Below are 17,184 nucleotides of genomic sequence, written 5' to 3'. Positions count from 1 at the left end.
ATTTTATTATTAAGAAATTTAATTTGAAAATTTCACTATTCTAGTTTTAGAAGTATTTTGCAAGGTATTATTCCGTAAAAGGACAAACTCCCAAAATATAAGTATTTTGGGTTAGTTTTAAACCTACCCTATATCGACGCTGGTGTTCCAACGCTCAGAGGGCAGAACTATCTGAGATCAGAAAATTATGACGGATGGCCAACTTGCCGGAGAAAGACAGAAGGCTTAAATGGCGAGCCTCCAGTAAACAGCCATATGTCATTTTTCGTTCCAAACGAAATCCTTCGATGGGGTTTCATTTGAGTTATACGTTCGACCAACTATGTATGTTCGCTAAACTTTTCTTCATGAGCGCACATTATCATACAACATATATGGCCAATCCGGTTTTGAGAAATATACCCTTATACGATAAACTAATGTATCAAATTTGATGACCGCGTGCGCGGTCTCCGCAATGCATAATGCAATGTTGCCTAAATAAGGCATGAGTAATGATCTCAAACTCTTCGGTGACAAAAAGAACCTAGATCCGAAGCAGAAAGTTACCATAGTAACGTAAAAAAGAGAAATATTTACTATTTTTCCTACCAAAAATAATTTTGAGGATCCGTAATCAAAGATTTTAAATTATCGCTACAGTGTCCTTTTGATGACCGAAATAGGATACCCTAACTCGTAGAATTATATATAGGGTTTATCATCAAGTCATATTAGATTGAGTTCTCTCATCTGAAAAAAGTGTTATCGTAAAGTTGGATTACCTTTGGTTAAAACTCTCACAAATTTATGCTTGTATTGTTGCGTTTGTAAATCCTAATGTTTTCGTTTCGGCAGACAAGAGACTACAATACTGCGCCACGCGGTCGAGAAACACGAGAAAATTAATTGTAGTATTTATTTACGTAGGTGTATCATCAATTTGCTATTTTCTCGTTTGAAAATACGTAATAATATTTACTGCATCAGGTACTCATTGCTATTTGCATCAAGAGTTAATATTGTGGCCCAAAAAACAGACAAACAAATCATGAGCTATCTTTGTGTCCAACGTAACATAATTAACAACATCGACTTAAGAATCATATGTACGCACTTACTTCAATTTTTGCTAATTTGTGCATACTACCTTCCCACCTGCCAGGTATGGACATGACAGCAAGTTATTTAATTTCCCGTATATTTATACCATGTTGATTTATTCGTACTTCGAGCTTTTCATTTGGTTTTGAAACTATTTATTTACCGCAAAAGTAACTTAACACCGCGGTGGTGTAAATCCATTCGGAAACGGTGGCAATTTTTCATAATAATATGGCAACCTAAATGAGGATAAATGATGCTAATCTCTTAAACTCATAGTCTTAAAAACGTTATTCGATCATTCTACGGCGTGCGAAAATTAATTCAGAAAATGGCATTTTATTCTATGAAGCAGATGTTGTTCATTTAAAAGTGTATCTTTATTTGTTTTTGTTCTAATCACGAAGATGATTAAACGATTTTTATTGAAAATCAGTAAGTGTTTCAAGATGCTTTCACACGTCATTGGAAATAAGTATAGTAGCGTATGTACATTTCTGATTTTTGCCGGTATTATGTTCATAAATAATTTTTTCTCTTAACTCTGTCTATATGGATTTGATGGATATCTGTGCGTATGTTCGTACATGTTATGTATGTATTAGATGGAAATATCGCGATTATGAACAAAAGTAAAAATAAAGTTATATGTAAAATTCTGAGTTATATTAATTAGTTGAATAACTGTCATCTGCGGTACAAAATTACGGTCGAATGATTCGTAAATCGTAAAAAGTCATTCCGTTGGGAAACTATAATTCGAAGAGGCTATCGGCATTATATAAATTAATTTGGAATACATAGTCATTCTTTAAGAATTAGCTCTTTTCTATCTTTCCCTCAACCATATAGGATTTGTCGAATTAGCTAAACTCGTGTTATTACACCTTCCGATTGACCAGTCAAGCAAGAAAATACTGTCCAATACTGCACATGCTTGTAATGTTAATAAATCGCGCAATTTGTGGCCCGTTTATCGATATCCCAGGCATAATCAAGACTCATTGTCCAGATATCATAAACTTTCTTCACCCCATGTGACGCGTCATGAAAGATTTACCGCGTTGTGAAAACAATGCGTCGTTACGATAATAATAACAAAATCGCCACGGATGCAATTGTACACAAAGGGTCACAGAAAGGACAGAAAAGATTCCCGCGGCGACGCCATTCTCAGAAGTCTGACGTGATAAGCCACCATATATGGAAAATCTTAGCAGTAGGTATAATATATTTATATTTCCATGATATAAAGAGGAAATAAATTGCATCGGGATGAAACATTGTGAATTACTGCAAATATCAATAGTATTTTTGTTTACAAAACTGCTACTGTACTTTATTACGATGTGTTGGCCAAAGTTCGAATTCTTTGTGTCTCAATAATCGTTTACGGCAAGACTTTGATTTAAATTTTAGTTATTTGACTATTTTTGTTTGTGTTTCCGCTCTATAACATTTACTTTAACGTGTTTTTAATCTTCCATTGAAAGTACACTCACTCATTATTTTTCCATACATAGCTTATAGCTGAATATCGTAATGAATGAAATTCTTATATTCTCTTCTTGCTAGACATGAGCATGTAGTTTTCTTATCACCCCAATTATTTACGGCAGTCACCTGTTATACTTGAATAATGTATCCAGGAAAAACCATACGTTTGTTTACCATATACAAACTTTTATTTCTGCACCAATGCCTTGATACTTCTTGATGAACTCTTAATGAACTTACTTCACGAGACGAGCACAAACGACGATTATTAAAACCGTCTTGAAGTGGCCGTACGTCTTGGTGGAGCAATAACAACAATAAAATCGTATTTTCCACATATCTACGTTTCGCTTTCAGCGTTTTGGGGAATTTTACGTTTGTTTAGTCGTTTCGTCAAAAGCAAAAATACATACGAGACTTTAACCAGTAAGAAATAAGATATATAACATATTTTATTTTCAAATATATAACATATTTTTTTTTCGAACTCGAAAAAAAACTTTATATATTTATATATTAATAATGACTAATTTTCGTAAAACGATTACAAAATCAACTATGAAGCGCCCAATGGTTATCGATTCATTAGACACGTATAGCCTTGAGGGTTTTGGTTCATGCAAGCGAAATTAAATTGCCACTTCCTAATTCGATTAATTCCATTTTAGTTACACCAACGTAGAGGAGATGCACATCTGTATACAACTTTATTTCCGGTCTTTAAATTATTTTCAGTGACTGATCATTTTTATAAATATTTCTACACATTCAAAAACATGCATTATTATGCAGTGATTAGGATTTATTTTATGTTACGCAAAAGCCGGAAAATTCGGAGCGACATCATAGACAACTGTATAACATATATAACAATCCGTACAGTTTAATTTAACAATCCAGAACTTTAATATGAGTTAGTGCAAAAAGAACTGGAAAATAGTCCCAAGATAGAACAGTGCATTGGATATAAAGTGTGCTATGGAATCAGATATTATGCCATGCTTTCTGTCAGGTTATCAGAAAATACAAAATATTTTTCTACATCAGTTTTCATCTTGATTCAATTATGAAACGAACTTAATTCTTGTGTTCCAGTACCTCCCCATCTATTATGCGACTATAAGTCAGTAAAATGTACGCGACAAAAGCTTTTTGTCAATAAATCTTTGTTCACAATGGTAGGTTTGCTCGCCTAGCAATGAGCAAGCCGGAATCAATACAATTTTTCGCCAGAAGCAATTTATCATTTGACAACGGCGTAATGCATGAGACACTGGGGTCGATTCTCTACTTTGTTTTATACTGAATGTGTGAATAATTTGGCTTTTTTGAATTCTATAAGGAGGTAAAATCTTGAGCTATCAAGTGAAAACTACCAGTAGAAACAATATATTGCCTAAAACGATTACAATATAGAATTAAACTAACCAAATACAACATATCACATCATACCATGATGAAACACTATGTTAATACCTAAGCAAGACTCGACGATGAACTAGGACGTTAACACTCTTGCAATGGTCCAGAAGAGTTGATGCAAATACATTATTTGCAAGGAAATGGGCTAATAATGAAGCCGCTATTAAACTGAGCTAACGCGATGGCACGACCCGACATTACATTCACACGTCCGCCATTTTGATTTACTGCAAATTCCCCAAGCTAAAATGGATCAAAATGTCTGCCTCTGATGACGCTGATAGTTTCTCAATTCTGCGATATATGCGCAGAGGTGTATGCCTGTATAAAACCTTATTTGGAGTAGAGGCGGGAAAAAACACTGTATGTAATTTATTCACACAATAAAATCATCATAAACAACAAAAACAGCAAGCTTTTTGAACCCTGATAAAATATTTTCAATATTTGCGATGATTCAGTCGTTTTATTCAATTTTAGCTATTTATCACGCTGTCGTGATGCGGTTTGAATAAACGAACACACGTAACGGAAAATATTTTATAAACGTTTCAGCATAAATTGTTTTGAACTTTTTTGATATTTTTAAGGTGTACAAAACGCATTTGAAAACCGAAAAAGCATGCTTATGGCATTTAATAAGATGGAGACAAAATTGAACTTGCTAATAATTAATTATTAATCATAATCCCAATAATAGCATGAAAATTAAAAAAACTTCATGATAATACAAGGCTCTCATTGATTAAACTCGTATTTTCTTGCACATGATATTGATGGAACATATTCTAATCCATATGTGCTTCGAAATTGAGCAATGAGTTAAAATATACTATACTTCTTGGTTTTATGGAGGTGTACAATTTTCTTATTATTGGGTGGGAAGTTATTGTATTGAATTCAAAGTAGGATTAGCGAATATTTGTATGTTGCCCAAAATGAATAGTTAGTTTGATAATAATGCAAATACAACTTATTTTATTGTTATTTCAGCAATGAATTCTATCGTAACGCACTAAAAAAGCACGTTCTCTAGTTTATTAAAAATTTTCAGTAGCTAGTTGACAAAGATTTCGGTTAAACTTATAGTTACTTAGTTTTGGAACTCTTTTACAAATTCGTTTTGGTCAAATTTATATAAGAAATATTGACATTTACTTTTGTTCTGCGAGAATTCTTGGACATACAATGAGATAAAATTTAGTTCCTTTCTTCTTACATCAAACTTCTTTTATTTGATAACCAATGAAAGCTATCTTTGCACAAATTATATTCGCCATTCTTGGTCTGTGATGATACACCGATAGTCGTTGAAGTGATGGATTGCGATAATTAAAGTTACCAACAAGATGAATGATTTGTGTCTTTTCTGTATGAGCACCCGTGTGTAGGGGGCACGGGGCAAAATAATTGTTTGCGTATGATAACTATGCAAAGAAACGGCGATTCGCGGTTACTTCAACTCAAATATAGAAAACAATAGATCGCAAGATCTACGCTCACAAACCAAAAACGGTGTTTACTTTATATTGCCCCCGTCCTCTTCAGTTGAAAATTAAAACTTTAAAATTCCGATTTACATATTTTCACTGTTATTACTGATATATATATAAAAAAGTATCAGCACCGAAAAGGGGGTATATTTGATTCAAATGAATGGTTATGCTAAAAACATTCAAATAGCGCAAATATGACCACAACAAAAACGAGACACCATTTTGAATAATTACAATTGTATTTTGAGTGCTTCAGACAAATATCTCAAATCTGACAAATTTAAAATACCCAAATATAAATTCCCTGTAAACTCATCACAATATGTGCTTGTAGTTATCTTAAGATTTTGGATGCATGGAGTCTGGAACAAGCTGTTAGGTGAATTACCGATGTGACTGAGCAAAATATGTGTCGAATAAAAACAAAAGCAATGGATTACCAAGACGTTTCAGTTGCAAGAATTCGTACATGATCGGATTAAAATTTCATCGTGAGCATTTATGACGTGAATAGTACAGATTGATTTCTATGATGATTAAGATGTTTCGCCCCTACTTCGAGAAGCCGGCGACGGATACGTAACAAACCACAGTCAAGATTGCCATTGATTATTACGCAATCATATTTAATTTTATAACTTCGTTATAGAACTTTTCCCCGGATAACTCACCAATGTGTTACGTGGCACGTGTTCTTCATTTTCATACAGATTTATCCAATAATGCAAAATCAAGACGAGTTTATTGGTACTCCCTAATCGGACAGCCCTTGGGACCGATGCATGTAAATTATGCCGATATCTTCGAGCGTTAAGCACGCGTAGCAAGCTAATTACAAGCGAAAAAAGTAATAAAATTGTAAACGCGTCTCTCGCATAACTTCTTAATAATTGGGCTTGGAGCGAATCCATTAATCGCTATTGTAATTTGAGCTTAACAAGTTGTTCGATTAAATTTCCAATTATACGCATACTGGAATTGTTATTGGCTTATTCTCAACAGATTTACAATGACACATGCTTTCAAATAATTGGCCTACTTTCTTTTACTCCAGTTTGATCGGTAATTGAAGCTCAATGCAAATGAATTCAACACGCTTCTTGTATGCGGTGGCAAACTTAAACTTACTGTTCGATCTCAGTGAATCTGAAAACGCAAAATAGATTCTAAGTATTAAAGCACTGACCGCTAAAAGTATGACTTTCTTCAAAGCTATTGGTGGACGTCAGATAATTGAGAACCACATGAGATAATGATGGATTGATAATAGAGACGGGAATATTCCAACAAAATCTGCATTTTCGATTTTATTTTCCACAGAATATGTCAGTCGATCCATTTGATTATCCGCTAATGTGTCATACACTGTAGATTTTATTGCTCTCCCATATAATTGGTCTGATTAATGCTGTGTACAAGAATCTACAGACATATTCATCAAATAAATAAATTATTCCATGTATAAGATAGTTATTATCGCATCAAGTGATACATGGGACTTTTAGTATTCTTTCTTGTTGCTTTTGTTATTTTGGGGATATTCGTGGTTGTTCTTGTGGCGAAAAGATATTTCCGGACGTAATGAAATAGTTGATTTTAACTTTACAGTACTCAAACGAATAAAAAGTTCTTATCCGACTATTTTTATTATATTTTTTCTACGTGACGCGATATTTCAGCCCAAAGTTTGCCATTTCGTGTATATTGCGCCATCTTGTGTCATTCCGTCAGGAATGCGGTATTCTCCTCTTCGGCAAGTCGATGCTGATAAGGCTCGTGCTACTGGTACCGACGTGAATTGCTACAGTGATGACCCAATTTTGATTTGAAACTGCGATTAGTCCTCTGACATACATGTCCATATATCTGAGCATCTACCCACCTGCGTTGTTTATAATTGAATTCAACAAATGGTCCAAAATTGATTACACTGTGTAACATAAAGAAAGTTTTTGTTCCCAGCTGTTTACTAAGAATTTCGGCCGGCAAGACCCAGACCTAGGTGTTGCTATAAAAGATCCACCCACTTCGTAAACGCTTCGTGGACAGAACTTAAGCAAATGAAAGGGCAGCACACGAAAGTTAAATACGAAATGGAAGTGGGTAAAATATCACAATGGTTCATGGCTAGTTAGATATGGATACAGTTGTGAAACAAATATATAGAAAAAGCAAAACTTTGATAATTAAATAATGGCCGATGAATGTAGCAATGTATAATACTAATATATAAATATATATATCGACATGAAGCTTGTTATAATACAAGCTTGTTATAATCAGCGAAATACCACTGGTACCTTACCAGTTCTATTTTCAGTTGTATACGACAAAATTGAATCTTTGTGAAATCATCCGCCTGGGGCAGACGTTATCCTACACTGGTGCAAGACGAAACTTACCATATGTCACTGCTGTCTCTAAGTCACCATAGCAATATGTTACCCTCCTATTTTTCAGTGGGGCCGGTATTTACAGGGACAACAGTTTCGTATCCTACAATTTAGGAACCTACTTTTATCCACTCACGCATTTTTCGCCTTCTTACTTATTATGAACCGATTTGTACCTTGCCTACCCGACCAGTTACGTCATCGGTGACTCGACATGACTTTTGGAGCCACTGTGACATCCGGCAAAACAATTAGATCATAATAATCCCAGCAAAGACGATTTGTGTGTTTTGACAAATACTCTGAAAGGAGACTTTACATTAGCCAAACTTGACCCCATAACATTTGACGATGCTTGCTTATAACCTTTGCTCAGCATATACAAATGTGTACGGGTGAGGCCAATGATGGACATCGACGCTCGCATTTGTGAACTGACAGAAGGTCCTAGACTTAGAGTAAGCGTCAATCATACTAAAACATAGTGTCGACTTGCTTCACAGATGATAAACTGTTCTTTTATCCTAACACAATGCAAAGCTGGGCAAATGCTTGATGCACAAGCTTATCTCAAAGATATATTTCATCGTTTACCACCAACACTACAAGCAGATTATACATGTCACTTCTTGAAAGAATCATCCGATTCACTCATTTATTGGAATTTATTGAGCTGAGATCCCAACTTCGAAAGCAATATTAATATGGACGTTTAATAGCAGAAAAAGTCACCCTGGGAAGATCTAACAATATCTTAAATAATCTCTCTACAGATTTACTTCGCTGTCGAAGTTATCCAAGGTATACAAGCGCGCATTTGGGTAAAGGATTATTGATAGCAAGCCAGGAAAATTCAGTTTTCAGTAAATCGTTCAGTAATAAAGTGAAACGGTGTTGGAAAAGGCGTAATAATTTATGTCTCACTGCAAATGCCGCAAAATTGCATTAAAAAAAAAGCAGCAGCGTAACTCAAAAATTGCTAATCTGGTATCTTCTGGCCCAATTGCACATAGGTGTGTTGTCAATGTCAGCTTGGTCGCACTTTACAAATTTATCCAGAATATCACACAATAGCCCGAACTGTTGCAACTGAAATGACGTACGCATCCTATGAATAGTCCAGTGGGTTTTGTCGGTAGTCTGTGTGGTCTCAAGTTTCAGTTTAGTTAGGGCTCGTTCAAAGGTATAACCTATGTAGAACGCACAGACTTGAATATGAAATAATCATACATCGTAGTGCGTGTTCGACATGACCAACTGCCAAAACCAAAGACAACCTATCCATAATAAATGTTTATGCGCCTCACAGAAGAAGGTGAAACATAATTAGAATACTCTACGAAAAGTTGACGAACCTTATAAAGTATACTGAATACTCGAATAATTTGCTAATTTGCACTGAATTGAATTTAGTTCCAACTGAAAAATATCGAATATTTAACAAACACCGTTTCAGACCACCACTTCGCATCACACATCAGTTTCAAAAAACATTAAATAAATTAACTGGAGACGGGGAACATGCATAAACAATACTGCTCACTTTAAATAAGAAAGAGTAAAATTTTTATTCAAAGAGCTATACAAAAATAGACAACATAGAAAGCACGAGTATGAAATACTTGCATGGAGCCACTTAAAGACTAAAATCAAACTATCTCTCATCCAACACGGGGTAGACGAAGCAAAAGTAAAGAAACAAAATGAAAACAAGTGAAAAAAAATATTCTATATAGCATGAACAATATATAGGGAAACCAAGCTTATCACTGAAGGAATTGGGTCCTGAAAAAATAATATTCGCAACACTAAAACAAAGGGACAACTACGAAACTCCTGGACCAGACAGACTTAAGGGAATTTTACATTCAATTTTGGAATATAGTAAAAAAATGTATTGCATCAGCTAGTTACGGATGCTATCGTTTCTGGCACATTATCCAAGAGCAGCAAAGAATCAAGTCACTAATCTATAAAAAAGAAATTCACACTTCCTGTCTAACTACCGGCTAATAAATGTAGATTTTAAACTGACATCAATACCTCATCGATTGGAACTTATCCTGGATAAAAATATAATGCCAACACAAAAAAGCGCAATTCTCACACGATCTATATAGGGCAGCTTACGAAACATTAACACAACAAAATGAAACCCACCTCTATATAATATTAGTTTCGATCAAGAAATGTCTTTTCGTATAGTAAACCGAAGTTTAGTATTTAAAACTATGTCCATAGAAGCAAATGACTGGAGGGCAGAATTGAACCAGCAATTATTCCACTTATTGATCAATTTTGTATGCGCAAACTCAACCAAAAAAAAGAATTCACCATCGGAAAATACAAAACCGTAATTGATCAATTCGCAGATGATAATACAACATAAGCGCGAGACATTGAATCAATAGAACTCACCTCCAATTTATAACTTACTAATTAATGACAGGACAATAATAAATGAGAATAAAACTGAAATCCTATGTAATACCGAATATGCAATGCAAAAACTCAAATCCGAACCGTATACATAAAACCGAATATAAAAGTATTAGGCCAAAATATTCAACCCCAACAGACGGATAAAACTTGGGATGAAATCTAAAAAAGAGTTAGGAACATCCTGGTAGTATACAAGCGGAGGCATCTGTCATAGTTCGGGAAATTCCACGTTTCAAATGCGTTGTGTATATCGCGAATAATATACCACAAATTATACGGGGAAACTGAACGCACTGTTCTTCAGCTTCATCTCTCACTCAGAAAACTTTCAGTTAATGACACAAATCGAATTAACAGCAGATTACTGCAATGGAGGAATAGAGACCCTATATGCATGAAAACAAAAATACAGGCATGTTTTCTGGAAATAATAAATACGCTGAGCACGATGATAAAACCCAAGGAGATATTGCACGCAATAAATAGCCCTATATGACCGTGGCACTCATTTATATAAGGAATATAAACTGAATCAAATGCCCCATACCCTTAATACACCATATATAGTAGTATATAATAGCCCTATATGACCTTGGCACTCATTTATATAAGGAATATAAACTGAATCAAATGCCCCATACCCTTAATACACCATAACACTGAGAAGATAGCAATCAACTAACCGAAAATTAGGCACAAAAGAAGAAAAATGGACAAACTTTTTTTTTCAAAAATCAGACGATCTTGGGTACTCCCGTAGTATGTGTACCAGGTTAGGATTAGGCCAACGGAAATAAAATTACCCTAACCAGGCACACATACTACGGGAGTACCCAATCTTAAAATAAAACCAAACAGAAGGATAAAAAAAAAACAGGAAGAAACACATATCAACATCAATCGGAAAGAGATTATGAGAGAAGAAAATGACACAAAGGAAATCATAACAATCAAGTAAGAGTTATATCGTACAGCCTGGCACATAATGCAATACTAAACGGACCACAAAGAGTGAAAACAAACGGAAAATGGCTATCATGGAGTGTAACTGCTGCTCGAAATTGGAAGACAATACGGAACGCCTTATCCAAGAAAGTTCTTCCCATGGCGGATTATATACAAAATGAAAAACACCTAATCAGGCTCTGCAAACACACCACCCCGAACAAATTTTGAACCAATACTTTGACGATGCTATCCTCATCGATTCATACAATGATGATTAACAAAATAAAACCGTATTCACAATGAAAGTACCAAGCAAGCTCGCCCTAATGACAGAATCTTGTTGGTCATCTCCTTCATATTGTTATGGAAAAGTCGCTTTTCTCTTTAACTACTAGACCAAATGCTTTGGAATATTCAGTGGTCCAAGATTTTATTTTTCACTTGAAGGCTATTATTTATAATTACTTGAAATTTTTTTAAGGGATTCGTTTTTTGTGTACGATGACGTCATCAAAATTAAAAATAGCACACCGTTTGGCGGTTCCGTCATTGCATTTAAATCGATGTGGTGCTCATCGAGGTACGGTAAGTCGCGAAGAACAAGTCGCGAGTTTTTTTGTTTTGTAAGGAAAGCTTGCAAATTGGCATATATCATTGTCTGACTTTGAACTAAAATTTTGAACATATTTTGGCTAAAAAACGCAGTGTATTGAACTAACTTCAGAAAAAAAATTTGCATATATTTTCTAAAAAGCGCTGTATCTTAAATTGCCTAACTTCGGACAAAAACAGTTCGGACTTTACCGTATACTGTTGCGATTCAAACTATATTTTCTTGCCTTCTTACATCGACTATTCGCAAGGAATCTTTCCGGTTCGGTATTGCCTACCCAAATTAATATATTCTTGTGGAGGTGGGGGTATGTGAATTCAGAGATGTGCACCTGCAATGCCAACATAATTGAGTCAAACACATTAATCAATAGGACATCACACACGTTCTCCGGAGTGTTTCGGCTGTACGTGATAACGCGCAGTTTCATGCTCATGCATTAAGTTTCACTTGTTTAGGAACCTAGGATTTCTGCCGAGCTTCTAATGACATTCATCCCATGGCATAAAATGTGCATATTGTTCTAACGAATAATAGTTTCTGCTCTTTTTATAATGTCACGATATATATAGCCACAAGTTTGGTTATATTGCTTGGTGGTTTTCAACTGATTTAATAATATCCATCATTTGCCATTTTTAAATCTGGGATGCCAGTAAATCTTAACATTGGATCGCAAAAATGAAGAGGCATTACGAAAATATCAGTATCATCTGTAATAATACACGTTCTCCGGAGTGCTTCAGTTGTACATGGTAACGCGCAGTTTCATGCTTATGCATCAAGTTTCACATGTTTGGGAACCTATAGGATTTCTGCCGGGCTTATAATGACATTCATCCAATAGAATGTGCATGTTGTTCTAAAGAATAATAGTTTATGCTCTTTTTACAATGTCACAATATATAACCATAGTGTCACATTCTATTCGTACTCGTCGTAACCGCCGTCGGGTGCAGACGTGTTGAACGATGGGATACTTTTTGAGCTAGAACTTTGATGGCAAATCTACATGGTACCGGCAATAATATTTAGAATGTAAACATGGTATATGGAATGGACACAGGAAAAAATCTGATTCAATGTACTTGATGGAAAAAAGAATGGGATTCATATCGGAGCTACGTCTAAGGGCCGTTATCTACTTATCTGGGAATGTGATATCTTTAGAAGAAGCTCGTGATAATCATGAAGAAACAAAAGTTATCTGAACTGAAGATCAGACAAGGTTTTCACAACTGGATTTTCAAGCGTTCGGAAAAAAGAGATGTTAGTTTAGATTTTAGAATATCAACCGACATTGTCTGCATACTGAAGATTTTAGTTTGGTAAAACCGGTTAAAAAAAAGTTAATTTTATGGCTGACCATCATTGGCAAATGCTCAAGATTATGAATTTTTAAATGAAAACTTTTTGAATACTAATCATTTCCTTAAACAAAAAGCAACGCCCGAAATCAGTTTTCGAGTTTCTACATTTGTTTGTTTACTTATTAGCTTTGTTTGTTTACTCAGAATATGAAAAACAGCAGCTGATGCTAATCACTTAGATGTCATTATTAGGATTCACATTTCGGCACATGCACCGACACATAACTCTCATTCTACTTATTTCGCAATCTTAACCACTTTTACCCACCAAAATCATATACAACTATAGAAGTAAGCTTAGCCCGTGAATATTACTTTCTCGTTTTCATGTATATATATATATGCTGTTTATGAGTTTTTTTTTTTCTAGTTAGATTGTCGTTATTTTTTCCACTTTTGTGAGTGAGGGTGAATGGGCACAAACGCTGGTTACAACGTTTGCTATAAACCTTTCTCTAGGTTTTGCCCATTCCCCGGTCTTTCTGTCGCAATTGTCTGTGTATTGTTATTTTGTGTGCGTTCTGTGTTGAAGACGAAAGTTCGAAATAAAATTGTAATGTATGGTAATAACATCAGTACTAGGGATGTAAGTTTCAGAATTTCGAATCGAAGCAATTTGAATCAACATCAATTTGAAGCAATTTAAGAAAAAAGATTGATTCTATTGTAAAAAATTAATAGATACCACAAGGCAACTGCACGACACAGCGGCGCTACCGATATATCGACCAAAAGCGTTTATTATCCTTGCGGCGTTTACAGCTTTCCAAAGCCGTGACACTCCCAGAGTCGTTATATTTCATATTGGTCGCAGCTTTCGAGGGACCAATGGTTTCGCTCGATTTTGTTCGACTACTTAAAATGTTACAAAGTTTCACAAATATTTTGAACGTTTCTTCAAAATATCTACATAATAATATTATAATAAACTATCATTGCTTCATACCTTATTAAAAACATGTATGTCAGCGATGCTTGCCTCGCTATCATTGCTTCTTTTAAAATCATGGCGCATAGGGTACTAACTAGCTCAATTTCAGAAGAAACAATCGCCATAAACCCGGTATTATTTGTAAACATAATTGTATGTGAATAAATATGTAACTGAGTATACCTTTATGTAACGAAAAATAAATCTTAGCCGTAATATATTTGGTAGTTGATCATTCATGCAGTGTGTTTTTCTGGTAACTTTCTTTTTTCTTCAAGCTCATTATTGTTATTTTATCAAAATTTATACTATATTATTTCCAAATTTGAGGAAAGTTAACGATAATATGATGATATACTGAATAGAATCAGATTTGGAAATATTCGAATCGGAACATCGTGATTCGAAATTCGATACCAATTAGTATCTAAGCTCAGTCAGAGATAAAAAGTTTGGAACTGCGGTTGGTGTGACGAAATTGGTGTGGCAGCAAAGAAAATAGGTATATATTATATCATCTTTTCCACACATGGTAGGTGGGAATACGCCAATATATCTAAAAATCGTTAACATTGGGTAATTGGGTTGTAACTTGTAATACGACGAAATCCCATCTTGGCATTTCTGCCTCTCGCGGCTAGTGCATGGATATTCCGAAAAAATTCTGTGGCATGGGTATCACTTGGAGAAAGCAGGGCGGAATATTTTACCTTCTAGCGATCTCAAACCTTGACATTTTGTGAGAATTTTTTTTCCATTCAACATTTTCACTACCTCCCCAACATCCACATTCCACAACCACAGACTCATTAAAGTTCCGAAACAAGCACATAAATTCATTAACAGATGATGCATTAGATCACCAAGTCTTAAGTAGATATTGCCGAATTGATTTTTGTTTTACCATTTTACATGTAATGGTTTTTGGTAAAGCTGTTATCAATCTTAAATACAACGTATTCTGACTATGTTGTAGTGGAATTTATTTGGCCTCTGCTTTTTGACGTAATTGTAACTGAATCTGTTGGGGCTCAGCCCAACAAAGTTACAAACCGAATATTCAATATAAGTTGCAAAACATGATAATGTTGTTGGAATACCTCGGTATTTTACCACCTGTATGTCACCCATTTCTGAGAACATTAAAGAAATCAAGTCTAGAACCCGTTCTCGTGAATTTTGTTGTTGTTGTTGCTGAAATTCGAGGGACAGGCCAGAGGAGCACGGCCGCCTCTTTCAGTTTATGACAGAGTTTCTTAAACGAGGACCTCGGCCCCGCTTGGAGGCCACGGTCAGGTTATCTGGGTGCCACGAGCAAATCTGGGAGCACGAGCCTTCATTGTGTACTATTCGCGACGACCGCATTGATTTAAACTAAATTGATGAAGATCTGTGTATTTTTGTAGAAGAGCAGAGTGTTGATCCTTGCTAACAAATAATTGACTGTCCTCCACCGGGTTTATATTTGCACTAAAGCTGTGCACGTCCACTTGAACCCATGTCGTCTGCAGTAGGCAGGCTTGTATTGCTAATTGCAGCAGTAGCGGATATTTTGAAATGGTGCTCTTCATTTTACGTGCATGTTATGATATAACAGTTTTCCCAATCTATGGTTTGCGACCCAAATCTGGGTCGCCTGAATATACTTTCGATACTTTTTGTTTTCAACAAATACATATCTGAAAGTTATTTGATTTGATTTTCTATTATTAAATTTCACTATTGATTAGGATTCTTACGATATTGTTAGTTGCAGCAGATATTTGTAAACGCAGCTTTTCATTATACGCGTATGTTATAACAGTGTCTCCCGGCCATTAAGTCGCGATCCAGAGCTGGGTCGTCTGAAAACACTTTTGGTTCGGTGTATTCTCAGCAGAAACACCTAAAAGTACTTGGTTTTATTTTCTAGTAAGTTTTACTAATTATTTTGTATTTAGTATTGAATAGATAGAATTGTATATGTTGGAAGTTTCACAGCATAAAAACCTGAAAGTATCTGGAATCGCCTCTGATTACCCTGCATGGGTTCGCATCCCATGTGGGATGATCATGTGCGAGAGGATTGCCGGACTCCTCGCCGCCGAGGGTGGTTCACGTAACCACTGGTCGATAGCGGCTTCCTCCTCCATCAAGACCATGCTTACGAAAACAAATAACTGGCTAATTAATGCCATATCCGGCATGGACTGGTAACCGCTAACCGGACGATGGGCCGTGGTTCGCCATGTGATTATGCCGCCTTATAGCCCCAGAGGATAAATATGTAAATCCTATGTAGTAAAATAAAGATTTATGCACAACTGTTTTGAGAGTTCAGAGATACCTGCCATTGATCCCCCCAACCTATTGTGTTTCAGATTAATTTGGACAACTTCTGCGAAAACAGGACTCAAAATATGGAATTTCGATAGGAAGGTAAAAAGCACAAGTAAGCTATTGTGGCGTCCGTGGACTGCATAAAAGCCAAAACAAGAGTAAGATTTGGAGTGGCAGCTGGTTGTTAATAGCTTTTAAAAATTATTCAATTAGAATCATGATACTAAATTTTTAAGTCAGGATTGCTTCCACCGTCCACAAATAAAAAATATGCAACTGTCGTACTTATCAAGTAAATTGCAGGATGCATTTGGAGAAGAAACACAGATTATACTTTAACCAAGCGTGCTTAACTCAAATTATAAAAATAAGATTTTAGACAGGGTGCCAATGCAATCCATCAGCAAAAAATACCTATGTTCGTTATCCTATGGATGGCAACTGTATGATAAAAATATTGCAGACATCTGTTGTGTTGATTCAAATATGGATCAGGAAATTGGAAAGTCATATATGGCTATGAAATATTACACATGTTCCCAACAGAGGCATGAGATTGTGAATTGTGGCTTACGATTGAGGGTTATTGAAAAAAAAGACTACAAATTTGCATTTTGTACTACATTGGCTCTGCGTTCCCCAGTATCAGGATGAAATGTCGAGAGTAAAA

The sequence above is a fragment of the Styela clava genome, chromosome 3 (assembly GCF_964204865.1).
Source record: "Styela clava chromosome 3, kaStyClav1.hap1.2, whole genome shotgun sequence".
Classification (NCBI taxonomy): domain Eukaryota; kingdom Metazoa; phylum Chordata; class Ascidiacea; order Stolidobranchia; family Styelidae; genus Styela; species Styela clava.
Note: the sequence above shows the minus strand (reverse complement) of the source record.